Below are 17,839 nucleotides of genomic sequence, written 5' to 3' on the forward strand. Positions count from 1 at the left end.
TTATTTCTGTCTTGATCACATTGACAAGTGAAAAATACTGACAAAAACATTACCTGCACAGTGTCATCTAACAAGGATAACAGAAATTACATTTCCCTCCTGCACAGACACAGTCCCAAGTAAACACCAACTGAACTGAGAAACTGAAAGCTATATGCTGGTAACAGCATCCAGAAGACAGTCAATCAAGTAACCATTTGTAAATATGTACCCATGCAACCCACAGTCGAAACAGTAATTTTGTTTTAAAGCATAGTCTGAAAGCAAAAAAGAAGCGTGCAAGCAACTTGCAAACAATTTTATGAACAACTTGCACTTTATGCGTGTATTCCCCCCACAACAAACACATTAAAATCTGCTTGCACCTCAGCCTACACTTGCTTCTCAAGAATTCTAACATCTGTTCTCAAATGTCAAGTGAAAGGTATTCCACTAGCTGAGTTGCTGCAAATTAAAAAATAATAAGAAAAATGGGATAACTGGGATAACAGATTTGTGGTGGCACACCAGAACAGGATGGTTCTGCCAGTGAGGGTAAAGTGGTGAATAAGTTACTCATGCACAACCTGAAATCAGGAGGTATTCTAGCACGAATTACTCTGTTCAGTACATTCTATGTTCAGCTGAGTTGAGGAATGCCTCTTGCTGGTATGAAATGAGTGCAGTTCACGTGAATGGTAAGCAAGGGAACGGTTTGTGGGCAATACCAGGAAGAAGAATGAAATACAATGTTCGGGAGTAAAGGAGAATGATACACAGCACATATAACGCTAAACTGACAAGGCTCCCACATAAAATAGAAATTCAGCTTAACGAAGCTGTACAAAAGAAGAAATTGTAAAAATTCAAGTATAAAAATAGAAAGATTTTAAAACCAATAAAAATTTAGAAAGGGACAGGAATTTATTTTATTAGACCATAAACAAGAAATCTGAATGAGAACTCGAACATTAGATCACCACCAAAACAAGGCAATTGCCAAAGTATTGCCAATAAAACTGCCGCTTTACTACAAATGTAAAGTAAATTATGCTAGTAGCAGAGCTGTTCAAGAACATTATTATCTAGCATGCATATCTATCAAAAATTATCATTTCAAAGAGAAGAGCAGGCAAATAATTAAGAACTACAATTTGCCTGGGCTAGAGACAACATTCTTGTAGGTCCAGATCCAATCTGTTTTGAAGCAACTAAAAAAAAAACCCCAAATCTACTTTGAATACGAACCAGTTAGCTTTATTTCGGACACTAGGTAGAATTATCTGAAATGACTGTAATCTGCATTATAAAAAAAAGCCTAGTACTAGGCTTCCTAGAAGAAAGGCAGTGGCAAAGTCTTACAAGAACTTCACCAAGAAAATTAGTCACAGAGCAAGAAAGTAGTCATGAACATAGGAACTGCTGAATATATGAAATAAAGATTAATTGGTAGGTTTTCATTGTGCAAAAAAAGCTAACAATGAAATGCCTTGGGACGCTAGAAGAGGACATGAGGACTTTAAGAAATTGAATATCAGGGAACTGGAAAACTCTTACAGAATGGATGACTGTTAAAACACAGTTGAGTGGTCAGAGGAGAATAGTTAATGGGTGGTAGGCTATCTGGAGGCTGGTAAAAGGTGGGATGCTGCAGAGGTTTGTCCTAGGAATGATCTTTAAATCTTTACCAGTGACCTGAAGGGCCAACATCATGTACTCTGGGATGGTCAGGCTCAGTTAACATTCCCAGGGCTGTCACTCAGAGGGACCTAGATAGGCCGGAGGAATGGAGCAACAGGAACAGTGAGTTCAGATAGGACAGCTGCAAGCACCACACCTGAGAGGCCCTGGCAAAGATACTGGCTGAAGAATGACAGGCTAGGAGGCAGCTCTGTGGAAAAGGTCTTGGCAGGCAGCAAATGGATCATGAGCCAGCAGTGTGCCCTGGCTGGAAAGGCCAACGGTATCCCAGGCTGTATTAATACAAGCCTTGCCAGTATATGTGGGAATTGATTATTCCCTCTACTCAGCGCTCAAGAGGCCGTATCTGGAACAATGCACTTAGTTTTAGGCCCCACAAGAAAACATACCCACAGAGTGGGCTGGCTTTTGCAGTAGAGACGACTCAGATGCTCAGTCCTGCAGAACCCGACCTGTGAGGAAAGGCTGAAGGTGCTGGGCTTGTTCAGCCTGGAGATGGTTTTGGGTTGCCTACCTGTACCCACAAGGAGGTCACAGCAAGGAGCCAGGCTCACCACAGAGGGGAATGGTGGGAGGACAAGAAACAATGAGCACAAATTGGAACATCTCTAAGAATGAAAGCTCTGAACAAAGTAAGGTCCGAGGCAGAGGAAAGATTTTATGTGAATAAAGCCCAGATCTGCATTAAGACAAAGCAACATATGACCAATGCACACACAAGAAAGCAGTGTGACAGTGCAGTAATAAATGTCGCTTCTTCACTACTATTTAAATAAAAGCTAATCCACTCACAAAAGCAACATTAAAGGATATACAGTTACTTGTAAAATATACAAATTAATACACAATTTGTTGTTGTTCAAACATAACTTGCAACACTGAATTTTTAAAGTCCTTGTTGACTGTACATTTTTACTTATCCATATAAACATGAAGATTTACTTGAGTACTAGAGGATGACAAAACACAAACAATACAAGCACTTCTGTTCCTGACAGGAAGATCGTTTTTACGCAGTGAAAGGGACAGGGCTTTGAGCAACCTGATCTAGTGAAGTGTCCCTGCCCACAGAAAGGGGATTGGACTAGATAATCTCTAAAGGTCCCTTTCAACAAAAAACCATTCTGTAATTCTATGCATCAGGCTATTCTATAGGTCCGATCCAGCTTAGCCTTTTTTTGCAGAACCTGATTGTTTCCTGAACCTGCTTCACCAAGGGCAAGTCAGGCCTGACAAACTTGCTGGCCTTTTATGATGGAGTTACAGCATCTGTGGATAAAGGAAGAGCAACTGATGTCATCTGGACTTGTGCAAAGCATCTGACACTGTTCCACATGACATCCTGATCATCAAATTGCAGAAAAATAGGTTTGGTGGACGGACCACTCACTGGATAAGGAATTGGCTGGATGGTCACACTCAGACAGTTGCGGTCAATGGCTCAGTGTCTAAGTGGAGCCTGCTGACAACAGGTGTTCCTCAGGGATCGGTGCCATGTTATTTAACATCTTTGTAGGTGACATGGACAGTGGGATCAAATGCACCCTCGGCAAGTATTCAGACGACACCAAGCTGAGTGATGCAGTTGACATGCTAGAGGGAAGGGATGCTGTCCAGAGGGACCTGGACAGGCTTGAAAGGTGGGCCCATGCCAACCTCGTGAAGTTCAACAAGGCCAAGGGCAAGGTCTTGCACGTGGGTTGGGGCAATCCCAAGCACAGATACAGGTTGGGTGGAGAACAGCTTGAAAGCAGCCCCGAGGAGAAGGATTTGGGAATGTCTGTTGATGAAAGACTCACCATGAGCCAGCAATGTGTACTTGCAGCCCAGAAGGCCAACCGTATCCCGGGTTGCATCAAGAGAAGCATGGCCAGCAGGTTGAAGGAGGTGACTCTGCCCCTCTACTCTTGTGAATCCCCACCTGGAGTACTGTGTCCAGTTCTGGGGCCCCCAACACATGAAGGACATGGAGCAGGTCCAAAGGAGGACCACAAAAATGATCAGAGGGCTGGAGCACCTCCCCTACAAGGATAAGCTGAGATAGCTGGGGCTCTAAAGCCTGGGTAATAGAAGGCTCTGGGGAGACCATATAGCAGCCTTCCAGTACCTGAAGGGGGCCTACAGGGAAGCTGGAGAGGGACTTTTTATAAGGACATCCTGTGACAGGACAAAGGGAAACAGTTTTAAATTGGAAGAGGGTAGATTTAGACTAGATATTAGGAAGAAATTCTTTACTGTGAGGGTGGTGAGACACTGGAACAGGCTGCCCAGCGAGGTTGTGGATGTCCTCTCCCTGGAAGCATCCAAGGCCAGGCTGGATGCAGCTCTGAACAAGCTGGTCTCCTGGGAGGTGTCCCTGCCTACAGCATGGGGGTTGGAACTAGATGATCTTAAAGGTCCCTTCCAGCCCAGACCATTCTATGATTCTTGTTTGCCTGTATATGGTAAATACCACTTCACAATCAGTGATCTGTATTTTTCACTTTCAAATTTGAATTACTGGGGTGGGGGAGGGCATTTTTTTTTTTTGTCAGAAAAGGCTACACAGCTTATTTGCTGTTCTAAGAAGTCTAGAATAAGCTTATAAAGTAAAATAATGCATAACCAGCTTTGTTTGACATTTGAATGTCAAAACTGTTTTACTGGGTAGTCCATCTTAATTTAAAGAGATTCCTCTGAAAACAAAATTAATGAGCAAACCACTCAAGGAAAATTCCATGGATGTTATTTATATTTTCTAAAATTAGCTCTTACGGCCTTGCTAATTTATTCACTAGAGTTACTTCTGAAATCAAAGAAGTACATAAAAACTCAAATATTTAGGTATTATTTTCCCAATGACAATACATAAAGGATGAGCACATAATATTTAAAGTTTTGATTAAGTGACTACCAGAAGATGAACTGAAAAGAGGAACAGCAATCAACAGCCACAGCTAACTGGAAAAGTTATTCTTCTTCTCCTCCAGATACAGTTCTCTATAAAATGCATATGGATGTTTCTTCCCCCAAATCGTCTCTCAGCGTCTCTTCACTCCATCATCACAGTAACACGTCCAGCACCCTTCTCCTATTCTTTTTAAGGAAGCAAGAGCCCAGATTCTCTACTAAGTTTCAGCTATATAAAGTGTACCTACCCAGCCATCTGCAAGCGAAGGCATAATTTAAGCCTCAATATAAACAGATAGGAAATGCAGTTATCCTGAATATGTAGAAATAGACTGGAAGGTGGAGGTAAGAGAACACTATTCTACCTATTGCCTTTCTGCCAAGGAAAGAAGAACAGACGGAATGGCCAAGCGTCTGAGGCACTTTAGTTTCTTAAAAGGACTGCAGGGGGAGCCATGGGTTCCAAGAATCAAAGAAGTGCACTCCGCACCTGTTTCTCCTGGCAAGAGAGGGTGAAGGCTTCAATATTCTGGCAGCTGGAAGCAGGAACCAGGAATAGACCCTTAAACAGCAGAGCAGAGAAGTTGGTAGAAAACCTACTTTTATTAAAAAAGGAACTGCAAGTTGTCAAATTCCGTATTCTATTATTTTAATCTTCCTTTCCAAGCATCTGAACATTCAATTTTTTTATAAAAGCTTATACTTTGAGCGATTTAAATACAAAAAGACAGTTTTACATGCGTTTCCAAAGATATTCACAATTAGACACTTCAATACTTAGTTTCTAAAGAATGAGATATACCAAAAGTGTGTTAGACGTAACAAATCAGTACTTTTTCCTCTCCAGAAGTCCAACAGCTGTTAACACAGTTTTATTCTATTCTTTCTAAAAATATTTTCAGTGAAACCCTAATTGATTTGATTAGGGAGTGCACCTAGTTTGGAGTTCCTAGATAAAGTCCTGTTTGACATATTTTGAAGGGTTAGAAAGTTTCCATGGCAAAATCCTCATCTGTCCTGAACACTGATGTCAGAAAGTACACTTTCCTAACGGGATTCAACATCTTCATTAAATATCCTAGCCCAACAAAACTGAACTGAGCATAAGGGAAACCAAATACTTTCTCAGGAATAAGACAAACCCTTCTAAGAAATCCTACACTTCATTCATTTTAAACAGTATTTTTTCTTTTTTTCCCCTACACCAGTCACAGACACTAATGCAGCTTCAGAGAGCTGCTATCGCTACCTTTTCCCATTCAACAGATCCTTCTTTTTTTTTTTTTTTTAAATTTTACCTTTTAAATAATAATAAAAAAAAAAAGTAACCAGCCATCTGAGTGAACACGAGATGAAGTCTCAAAACAATTTCCATTTATTAGCATCTCCAACGCATGAACTGAAAGCCTTATCTAGCATATCACTAGACTTCCTTCACCGAGGAACAGTCAAGGTCAAAAGCTGCTGTCTGCAGATTGCAGCAATTTACTTCCCATGCATAAACTTAATTTAACATAGCCTGTTGCAGGTCCAGCTTAAGACTGATATATTTAGTGTTACACCACAACTACTGCTTTAGGAGCAGTACACCTTCCTACTCCTCGGGAGCAACAGAGCTACAGTAAACATGCCATCAGCATTTCTTTTGTCTCACTAATACTTGCTTTAAGTAGAATTTCACAACCTAATCATTAAAATCCAAGCAATTAGTCACTAGTCGCTGCTGTTAGCAGTTGTGGAAGCTATAAATGCCAAGCTGCTAGAAAGACCTGTCGGAAATATCAGACAGTTTGAGGTCTAACAGAAATGTAATCACTACCACAGTTGAAAGGAGAGCTGAGTCACCGTTCTGCCTGACTTAATATAAGCATTTTGGAAAAATTGAACTAAGGGTAAATTTTACTTGTTACCAACAGACAAAATTGTTTAATTAACTTTAACTTCCTTTAATAAAACTGGTGCAACTTAGCTGCAAACACTTTAATGATTTTCTTAGGAATACGTTTCCATTCAGTGAGCTGGCATCTCAAAATGTGCATGGAGTAGCACAAATTAGTTAGCGCCAATTAGTGCCAGAGTAAATTTTTGAGATTCTACCTTAATTTCAGTACACAGACAAAAAATATTTTAAGAAGTTGAAATTGCTATTTCTAAATTTAAAGGAAAAAAATGAAAAACCCACAGTCCCTTTCTTTTTTTCTAAAGTGAGAAAGTATTTTCCTGAACTATGCACAGGAAAATCTTGGAGACAAGATACACAGAGAAGTTCTCCGAATTTTTGGACCCTTTCAGGTTTTTGCTGTATTGTACAGTATTGCAATGTTACTGAATTTTCACTTGAACCTATTTCTACCTTCTTTCCCTTGGTGAACGCACAGCCCTGACACACAACAAAATACCAGCACAAGATGCGAACCAGCTCCAAGCCTACTCGCTATTTTCTTGAAGTTTCTCATCAGCATCTAGATTGTGCATTTCAATGTTATACCATCATGCAGTCTTAATTGGTTTTCCTGTTTGTAAAAACAGAAGTGAAAACTTACTGATGTAATCCTACTGATAAATCACAATCGCATTCAGTATCTCCTCGCTAATCATCGACTATTCTTCTGAATACTAACACACTTAAAACTCACCTGATTACTATTTGAAATCATTAATCTGATAGCTACATTTGGTACATGCAGCCTAATGGCAGCTCAATTCCTGACTCAACGCTAACTATAAATGCCAGCAGAGTAACATACAGCAAACACGCATCACCCTAACAGGGCAAGGGGACAGATTACAAACGACAGCTCAGTTAAACACTAAGAAAAGAGTTTACGTAACTCAGAATTTGTGTTTCACTTAAGCAACGTGCATTAGTGGTTAACAACTCTAGAAATTTTCTTCTACCACCAACTCAAATGTATCATCTGCACTTGCAGAAATAAACCATGCCCCATCTTCTTTGCTAACTTCTGAGATGCTTATATTATCTAATAGTCTATGAAATTCGCAGCAGCTTAACATGAATGCCCTGCTAAGCTTAAAACAAGTAGATGTATGAATATTAATGACAGGAGTCACACATTGGAAATGCTGAAAAGGTCTGGACTCCAGACACATTTCCTACTGTATAGATAGGAAAGATTAAAAAATATGTTTTACTGCAAAGTATTTCAGATGCAACAACTCATCAATATATGCAATAATTCATCTGAATCTTGGTCTGGAGGCACTTTGAGATACTCAGCTGTTTGCAGGACAAAACTATTTTCCTAGTAACACCTTCAACCACCAAAGAGGTTTCTTCAAGTCACTGAAACTAAGGCGTGACAGTGTATCTTGAAAGCCATCAGAAATCTTCACCTTGGAAGCTAAGACAGCTTTGAATGGTAGTTCAGCAAATTCAGGCTCAAAATATATAAAGTATTCAGAATTTAAGTGCTCTCCATATCCTGCCACAGTTGATAATGGAGCCCATCCATTTGTTAGCGTGTTCTGTATGTGTACTTAGAATGGATCTCAGTAAAATCTGGATTTAATAAGAAATGAGCATCTGTTATTTAAATTATTTTCTGTATTATTCTTCAGATAAATACCATCAGCATTTCACAAGGCAACAATTTTAGCTAGCTGCTACAACTCTGGAAAAAAAAAGCAACAATAACAACAGAAAAAACCTTTTATATTTCCCAAATATTTAGGGGAAAAATCTGACTTGAAAGCCCTTGAACAATTCACTCCCGACCGCTACTTCTAGCGGCTACTTGTATGCTGCCCAATGACTGTTCAGCCAATTCAATTAACAGTTAATGGTACAGACACAAATGAACAAGCTATAGCAGTTTAAACTGACATCTGTAAGAAGCTGATATTTTACTAGACACATTGTTAACCACCGTGACAAAGAAAGAAAACAAGTTAACTGCCCCCTTCCCCTTAGATTTGCAAAGCTATGTGCTGCGTTGCCACAGAAGGGAAACTGGCACAAACAATGAAGAATTTTTAATGGATTGAGAAAGCAGATGATAATCAGAATTACTGAAAACTAAATTACACTTCTGCACTATGCATTAAATCACCTTCGCTGGGCCATAAATACTGTTCATTAGGGCTGACTGAAGTGACATAAGTGAGGCAAAGAAGTGCTGAAATTATTTGTCCCTAAGAGATCTGATCTGACAGAACAGAACTCATTTCTTGTCTGTGTTTACAGGAGACAAACCACTGTGTGGATTGTAAACACAGAAACTGCTACTGGCCCAGAATGTCTCTGAGCAATAGCCAGAGGCTGTGAGCATTCGGCAAGTATCTATTAACCCCACTTTTAGCCTCTTACTTAGGCATCCACTTTGACCGCTGTCAAGAACAAACAAAAAAGCTCCAGTTATCAGAATGTAAATCCAAGCTCACTTTAGCCACAACGGAGACACTGATAATGCTGATGGCTGGCTTGTATAATTTTTTCCGCATTTCTCAAGGTTATTAAGATCTGTGAGATACCCAACAGACTGCCAAGCCAATGCAGCATCTGCACATCTCTGAGGGGCACCCGAGCTTTTCTTTCATATACCACAAACTTGTACTCAAACAGAAAACTCAAATGCCAATAGAGTAAGTTGTTTCTCTAGCAATCGCGAACAAAAGCTCTGTATCTGCAGAAACCTATCAGTGTGATTTCAGAGCACTTCTACAGTATTTCTTAGTAACCTCATTCCACACAGGCTTACTGCATCTGCAGACAGCTATTACATTCTCCTTTCTTCATAATACCTTCTCCGTAATATACACTCTTGTCTACTAACCAAACGTCTGAGTGAATTGACTTAAACCAAGTGGCAGGAAATGTTGACGTGCTTTTAATGTTGCTTCTACCCTCAGGGAAACTGACATTGCACAATGTCTTTTACAGAGTTCACATGTCCTTAGCTGTCCGCACACTCTCCGATCTACCATAACCATGAAGATCATCACTACTATTTTTAGTGGTAAGAAGAAAGATCTTCTTCACAAACCACATCTCCATTTCTTCCACGTGGAACGAGAGGCGGGGAGAAGAAGGTTTCAGGAACTGAAACAAATTTATACCCATCTAGATCACCGAGTGAAAATACAACTGTCCTTTTAGAATCATGCAAATGTGTGAAGTCAATGAGATCACTCAGTATTACATTTTTTAATGAATCAACCCAACTGATCAGACTACAAATGATATGAACTCCAAAGCTAAGAAGAGCTTTTATTCTCCATGGCTCAAGTTTCTCCCCAAATACTGGCAAACCAAGAGAGAGATGTAAGATTTAGAATATTTATCAACACTTTCCCCATCAACAAGATTTTAAGTAGCTGATCATATAGAGCCCTAACATGTCACATTGATACAGACTACAACCAGTGCCAAAACCTTTGTAAAGCCAATGCCGAACGGAAAGAGATCAAGGGGCAGGATTCTGAAAAGGTGGTGGAAACTTCTCAAACTGTGAACCAATTGTACATGATTGAAAAGCAATGCTTCCTAAGCAAACCTACAAAGCAATGGCCCTGTCTCTGCCCCCAAAAAATCATAAAGGAGCTACACAGTATTAGTTCCCAAATGCAGAACCATCTTTTAAATTTTTTTTTGAAGCAAATATTATTCTCTCTTCCCACCCCCCCCCCCCCCCCCCCACTGTTTTACGCCATCTCATAATTTGCTGTAATCAGCTGAAGCTGAGATGCTACTAGCCAGGAAAACATTACTGAAGAAAGCATTTATAAAAAATGACCACTAAAAGAATGGAAAAGGTGAGTTTAAACTGAATTTTGAGATTGACGTATTTTTTCCCCTCTAGAAACCAGACGCACCCTTGTTCACTGCAATGATTCCGTACTATTATCTATCCTCCACACGGACTCTACATATGAAAAGGCTGGATCAAAGGACAGTCTGACAACAGTCCTTACAGATCTTGAAGTCAATTCGGCAGATGATGGTATTTCCCAAGGGGAAAAAAATACAAAAAAACCCGAAAGTTAATAAAACCATGCATCTTAAAAGCACTTCAGAGTGTACAGAGGACAGAAAACAGAGGGAGTCATCTTTCACTTTTGTTATCTATATTTTAAAGATCTTAGTTTTCACTAGGCGCAAAGAGGTTTCACAATACAGTCAAACCGGCCAAGTTTTGTCCTTCATGCTGAATGAATTTGAGAACATCCAGCACCTAAGCTACGAACAGCATTCCTTAACAATCGTTCATGTAGCTCTGCCTGTTTAATTACATCTTCCTTTCCACAAATTTCACAATTTCTTTACCTTTGAAAGCATTGTTTTACAAAGCCAGTGGACCCTGATAACATACAGTAATTTATAGCTCTTTGCTACAATGCCTTGAAATTTAGAAAATTAGTTATAAACTGACAAAACAGCATTTTTCCCACTGTGGAAAGGTCCGGTTATGTAGAGCTTTTGTTATTAGGTCATTTTTGTTGGCCACAGCGTTAAAGAGAAAAAATGAAAACAAAATGCTTCCCTTAACGGATTATGTTAATTTGTCCTTAGAAGATGAAAAGTCTGGTGTAACATTTTTACAAGTTTTAAGAACGTTTTGTTAAAAGGAAGGACAACTTTATTCACGTAAGATTTAAACCAAGTCCACTCTTCACTGAGAGATGAATAGACTTTTTATTTTTGTTAATAATTTCCTGTGTGCTCAGACCCGACCTTATGCTTTGAGGGAAGCATAAGGTACATGCCTGCTGGGCAGAATGCCTCCCTGCCTCCAAGAGACTTTACAGGGTATCTTGTACAAAGAGCGCTACAACTCACGTTCCACATGACGGAAACGTACCCTATATGTCACGGAACAAACGCTGGAGGCTCTGAGAGTAACCTCCTAGCAGAGCTAAAAAACTGATAGAGAAACATGCTCCAAAAGCATGGTGAATGATTTATAAAAAGCAAAAAAATAAGATTCTTCTGGACCCAAAGGAGAAGTAATAGCAACCTAAGTTGAAAACCTTGAAAACTGACTTGTCAGGTATTTACAAGGTCAGCTCTTTGTAATAAGCCAAAATTGTGAAGTGTAGCAGGAATTCATACCGCAAGAGAAATCATCAAGCCTGTAAGCATCAGGTGCCAGTAGCCAGTACTAGACTGGAAAAAAGCTTTTTTATTTTCTTATTTTTAAGAAAAAAACTACCGTGACAAAGCATTTTGTTCAGTTCATCACTGTACAGGCCTTCAGCCTGAATGTCCTAAATTATTTAGCACTACCTGAATAAAAACCCATTTCTGTATCACTAAAAGGCATCAAGGTTTCAGACTTGCTGTTAACCACTCAAAAGTGATTTTCCTCTTACTATGTTAACTGTAAAACCCAAACAATGACACCAGCCTAACTTCTGACAACCTCAATCAAGTTAACATCGACTACCAAGAACTGAACACAGCTTACCCGTAGAAAGAGTGAGTGAAACATTCCTTATTTTTAAGTAACAGGTACCTCCCAACCGGCAACGCTCTCTCCCAGCAATGCTTCTAAATTTTAAGTTTCTGTTTATAAATATCAAAACATGTAACTTATCAAATCAAATACAAATTCTACTCTGGTAAGCTTAAGTTTCCTTAGTTTCAACAGCTTAAATCTTTGAGTAAGCGTTGTGTATTTTTTAACCTTTTCATTATCTCAGTGTGAATGCCTCTGGATAAAACAACCACAGCCATTATCAATAGTTCTGAAGTGATTTAAACAGAAGGAAAATGCTAGTTCACAATTAGACACCAAGAGGCAAGAAAAATGAGAACAGGCAGGCAGTAACATAAGGAGAAGATTCTCACTGACAGATAAGAACAGGTGGGCAACTCAAAATAAAACAATGATTAACAGGTAACTTTCTGAAGACAGTTTGATGAACAGCACTGAACAGTGAGACTGAACAACAGGACAAGCTTCAGTTTTTGCATTGCCGGTTTTGAAACAGCCGTATTTGAAACAGGCAGAATTAGCTATTTTTCCTCTTTTTCTCTCCTACAACACGGAATCAAAGCCACAATTCATAAACACCTTTCTATATACTATGCAGCTCATCATCCTTCTTCTCTGCAAGATCATAGGTTTTTAGTGCGAACGATGAAAGATTATCAGGGTGGGAAGGGAGAAATAACATTCGATATGAAAATTTTAATTGCATTTTTTTGAGAAAGATGTTTGCAACTTCAGCTCAAAATCTCCGCCAATACTGAAATGAATTAAAAAATATTCCAAATCAGGCATGAACTTTTAGCTCCCCCTTGCAATATTTTACAGTAAAGGAACAACGGAGAAACAAAGTAGAAGTGTTGTCTGGGCAACAACCCTTAACAGATGGATGAAAACAGCTGAAAAGAAATCAGCCACAAAAAAGCAGCTCAGTGCTTGTTGATATTTTCAAAGTATTGAGGCTGTTAGTGGAAAAAGCTCAATCATATGTGGTAAATCAACTCAGATAAAGCATAATAAGAAAAAAAAATAATAATCCAAGGAGGAGGAGAGGTCGTTGGGTTCAAAGGAGAAATTTCTTAAAAAGAGTGAAGGAAGGAAAAAGAAAAAAAGATGCTGAAAGGATGAAAACCAGACACCTCCCCACCACCAAACTATTTCTATAAAGTGAAAGATACATTGCTGTGCGGTATCCATGCTGATCACATAGATAAAATAGATCCAATATCTCCTGTCAATTAAGGCTTCCACATCTGCCAAAAATAACCACCTTTTAAAAAAAATACATGCACATTTGAAAAAGGTTACTTTTGTTTGTGTTCTTTTCCCTCTTAGTGGAGTTATTGTCATCTAATTATTGGAATCAAAAGTGTGCTATTGACAGCTGCCTGCTGTCTTTGCTCCGTTGATGTTGCTAACAGAAAGCGTGTTTTCTGACAGCCTGACAACAAGGAAAAAACTGTGAGATCTAACAATGGAGCCAGTTGAGATGAAAAGCCCTGGCAAGGAAGCTGTCAAGACAGTAAGGTTCTCCAAGTCCAGCCTACGGTGGTTTGTGGGGAGGGGGAAACCCACTTTTTGCTGGAAAGCAACCCTGGAAAAAATGAATGACAAAAAAAAAAGAAAAAAGCATGGTATATCTTTCTTATCTTTCTGTCCCTACCGTATGACATCGAGTGGTCACAATGTTTAAAGCTATTTTAAGACTGGCACCATAAAAGCGTTAATTCTTGCAGTAGCCAAATCTCCATATTCAGATGTTCATCGTATCTCACTGACGGATAATTTTGGTATCATCCCTGAAGCCCCAGAATCCTTCATTCAAGCCTACCTCTACCTATGATAGGAGAGAAATTCTGAACAGTGGAGAAATACCCACCAGACCCCTGAGCATTTTGCATTTTGAAAAGAAAAAAGCATGGAGCACAATCACAGCAAGGCCATTTACTACTTAGTAGAAATGCTTCGAGCATAGCTGATACCAGGGCATTCCAACACGTAGGTCTGGGCCTTTGTCATTTGAACATAAAGTGGCTTTTAACTTTGACCTTGAGTAAAACAAAACAAAAAAAAATACAATCACCTTATGCAACAAGATATAAACAAAAACACGTAAAACCAAGTTCAACAATTTTTTCCTCCATCTTTTGCAACAATAGCCTCAGTACTGTTACTGAAGGCATGCAGAGTGAAGAAATAATTTCGAGAAAGAAACCTAGCCTGCTTTACTTTCATAATTATTCTGGTGATGCCAATAAAAGATGCTAGGAATGACCATACAAACGGTAATTTCTTTCTTTGTATCACTTGAACAAATCTGGTTTTGGCTAGAAATGAATTATCCAGAACAAAGGCTAAGAACAGTGCCTTAACCCGACCTCATATAAGATATAATCAAACTTACTGTCACTGAAGTAGCTTGAACATGCTTAATCAGCAGCAAGTAAACTCTCAATAAGGCCTAAGAGCTGCAGGCTCGATTTCTACAATGTTTAAGAGAAGAGTTTCAAAGGAGCTGCTAATATACCAAATGTCCTTGAATGCACGCAGGAAATAAAGCGCTAGAAGATGACTTCTGTAGATATCATTTACAGGCTGAAAAATCATTTTCTGTTGAAGGCCAGTGAATAGGTAAGTTATGGGAATTACAGAGTCCAAGCTGGAGAGGAGTCCAAAATGATCACTAGGATTTGAATGTGGGTATAAATACTTAGGAAAAAAAAAAACCTCACAGAAGATCCACTGAACTGAACAATAAGCACATCAATAATTATATATCTGGGTTTTAGTTACAGCATAGTATTTTTGGATGGATAAAAGGGGAGAAATGAAAGAAACAAATAAAATATGAATAGGTAGTTATACTAATGTATTTGAGGAACAAAACTAGTTCCTTCCAAAAAAATCACATTGTTGGCTTCGCAGAGAAGAGGGAAAAAAAAGTCTCGATGCAAGAAGAAAAACTGAACTACATTGCTGAAGTCTTAAAAAATATTTCTTAGATCAAAAAATCTCTATCAAAATGGCTCACTAGATCACATAAACGCTTTTAAATGAAGCACATCATTTAATGATACAAAACAATACACTGAAGATACACATTGCCTAAGTTTTTCTAGGACAAAACCTTCAACTGTTAGAGTTACAAGGCTCTCCTGAGACTATCATTTACAGACAAAAGACACATTGGGGCAGGCACTTCAGTGTGTAGTCTGGTACACCACAGGATGAGAAGGACTAGATGTAGCCCTGAGAATGCTTTGCTTAACATATACCAATTCTGTCCAGCTCCGAGCCCAAGTCTCCAACCTTGTCTAAGTGACAACTGTTTCATAAGTATATGCAATTAGGTATCCAAAATCAGTTTAAAAGACTTGATTTGGAATTTAAGCTCTGTACTTTTCTGGAACACCTAATGTGGGATGAAGATTGGAATTGTAATGGCAAAGATTATAAGTAAGCACGTCAAAGCAAAGCATGCTTTTTACTGGAGAAAAATTGTAAATTTCACAGGAGCGTTACTGCAGTCTACTTCCTGCCACACAGACAAAAGAAAAAAAACAAGGCTCTAACATATATACATGCACACACATCAATACATACATATACATATTGCTTTATGTGTGTATATATCCATATACAAGCACATACACACACTGATTTAATGAAAATTAAGCACCAATGACCATGCTGTTGAACACAATAATTAATTACACCATGATGTTTCCTCTCATCAGTACCCTCCACTGGTACTTGTAACCACATTCTTGTCAAGAGAAGCATTCAACCGTCTGAGTGGGTGCAGGTGCACCCACAGATACGTTTTCATTTGTCAGTTCCTAATCTATTGAGTCTTCCTTCAAATCCATTTAAAATTAACACAGTTCCCAAAGTACATATGGGACAATCATCAAGTTATTTCTATAATAATTAGTCAGCCTCTAGCATGATGACTAGAGCTTAAACAATGTTTTGTTCTATTAGAGCATAAAACTATGAGAAGGTGCCTCAGAAAACTACAGCCTGATAATGGCAAATTCTAAGTCCTGCAATTATTCCCTTTTTCAGCTGCAATCAAACAACGTTACAGGAAAACTACAAGCTAACAATGATTTGGATCTTCATGAACTTTAGAAGTCGTATTTTAAAATGTGTTAACTTCAAACTTAATACAAATTGGTTGAGATAGGTCTGTAAAATACATTTATAAACCTATTGAAGGATAGGATAATCACTATGCCATTATGTAAACCAAAGCCATTCATGACTCAACATCTGCATCTTCAGGAAGTTGGTCTTTATAGCAAAAAGTAGGACACAATCAACACTATATTCAACAGCAAACTTAATAGCCTTGTCTCAACAATATACATCTAGCATCACAAATACCTTTATAGGTAACAATCTATCCAGTTTCACAACAAAGCACTTGCTGGCAAGTGCAAGGAAATGAAGTGATCAATCAGTCAGTAACACAAACACTGACACCTGCACCTAAGAGCTCACTCACATGCCAAATTCTTCAAGTTAATTAGTTGACAGGGTAGGTGTGTAGGACAGAAACCTTGACAAACCCCTCCAGTTCTAACAAACAGAACACGATCAAAGTTAGTATTTCTTTTCAAGAGTTAGCTCTTATCTTCCCGGCAGCGCCCTAACGCAGACGCTTTGAATCCTTAGCAGTCTACCAAAAAGCTGTGTTCCTAGAAGCTTTAAGAAATGTGATTTCTAAATGCCTCCAGCATCATAACTATTATTTATTGCATGCAGTTATTTATTAAAAATATCACCAGTAGTCAACGTTCACTCCACATATTGCCCGTTTCAGCCAAGCAAGTTCTTGATCCTCCAAAATACTGCACTGTTTACCTCACTGACCTTGGGACTGCCTTCCTCCAGTATTTCTCCCTCATCAGTTTGCATGGGAACAGGATCTGTGCAAAGCTCTGCAGAAATGCAAAATACTGCCTAAAAGATAAAAAGAAATATACATTTTTAAAAAGAATTATTTGCTGCCTTTAACAGTATTACGCGAGATTGCAGTGCACATGAAAAGTAACTCCAGACTATGACCTTCTGTGTTCACATTCTGCACATATGCCCTGAATTTATTGTCTTGTATAAACAAGTAAGGCATCCGCTATTCAGGATAAGATATAATTCTAGTTAAAGAGAAAAAAGCACCTAGCAGGAAACTGGTGTCTTTTTAATGTTAAAATGTGTCATTGTTGAGTATTTTTTGCATTCATTGTGTTCACTGATTAAAGCTACAGCCAATATGGAATAACCACGGAGAGTAGAGCCGAGCAAGTTTTTCTTACTAGAAAATAGCTTTTGTGCAAATATAAGACTCACAGATTCAGCTTACAGTCTAAAGGTTATCAGTCTGAAAAACCGTCAAGACTACCAGCTATCCTAGAAGTAACTCTGAATTCTAATTTCAGGGAATTTTTCTCTGACTTCAATTTAGCAATAAATATATTCTAAGCTCTAAACGGTTCAGGAAACAGATAAAGTCAGTCATCTTTATGTCACTATTTCCAGTCTAACCAAGGCCAACAGCTCCCAAGCATTTTCACTGCTCAGCACTACTTGGAAACTTTTTAAATTTGTCTGACAGTATCAGTGCATTTCCAACTGCACAAATTCTACATCCCAAATTCCTACCTTAACATTTTAACTTCTTGACAAACGCAATACAGTAAGAAAAACTTTGATTAAGAAGTTTAGAACATTTTTCGCTCTAGAGAATAAGTCATCTTTCAGGTATAATACAGCATAAATTCAGCAGGAATCTCTCATTCAAGAAGGCGAGATATCTG

General features: G+C 38.7%; 1 long non-coding RNA gene across 4 annotated transcripts in view; it reads right to left on the reverse strand.

Annotated features, from left to right (window-relative positions):
• Positions 1-17,839, reverse strand: part of LOC110392455 — a 52,255-nt gene that overhangs the window by 12,574 nt on the left and 21,842 nt on the right. For all 4 annotated transcript variants that reach the window (XR_002434393.1, XR_002434391.1, XR_002434392.1 and 1 more), the window contains one exon: positions 16,896-16,985. This is a non-coding gene — a long non-coding RNA (uncharacterized LOC110392455). The remainder of the gene's footprint in view (positions 1-16,895; positions 16,986-17,839) is intronic.

The sequence above is a fragment of the Numida meleagris genome, chromosome 1 (genome assembly GCF_002078875.1).
Source record: "Numida meleagris isolate 19003 breed g44 Domestic line chromosome 1, NumMel1.0, whole genome shotgun sequence".
NCBI lineage: Eukaryota > Metazoa > Chordata > Aves > Galliformes > Numididae > Numida > Numida meleagris.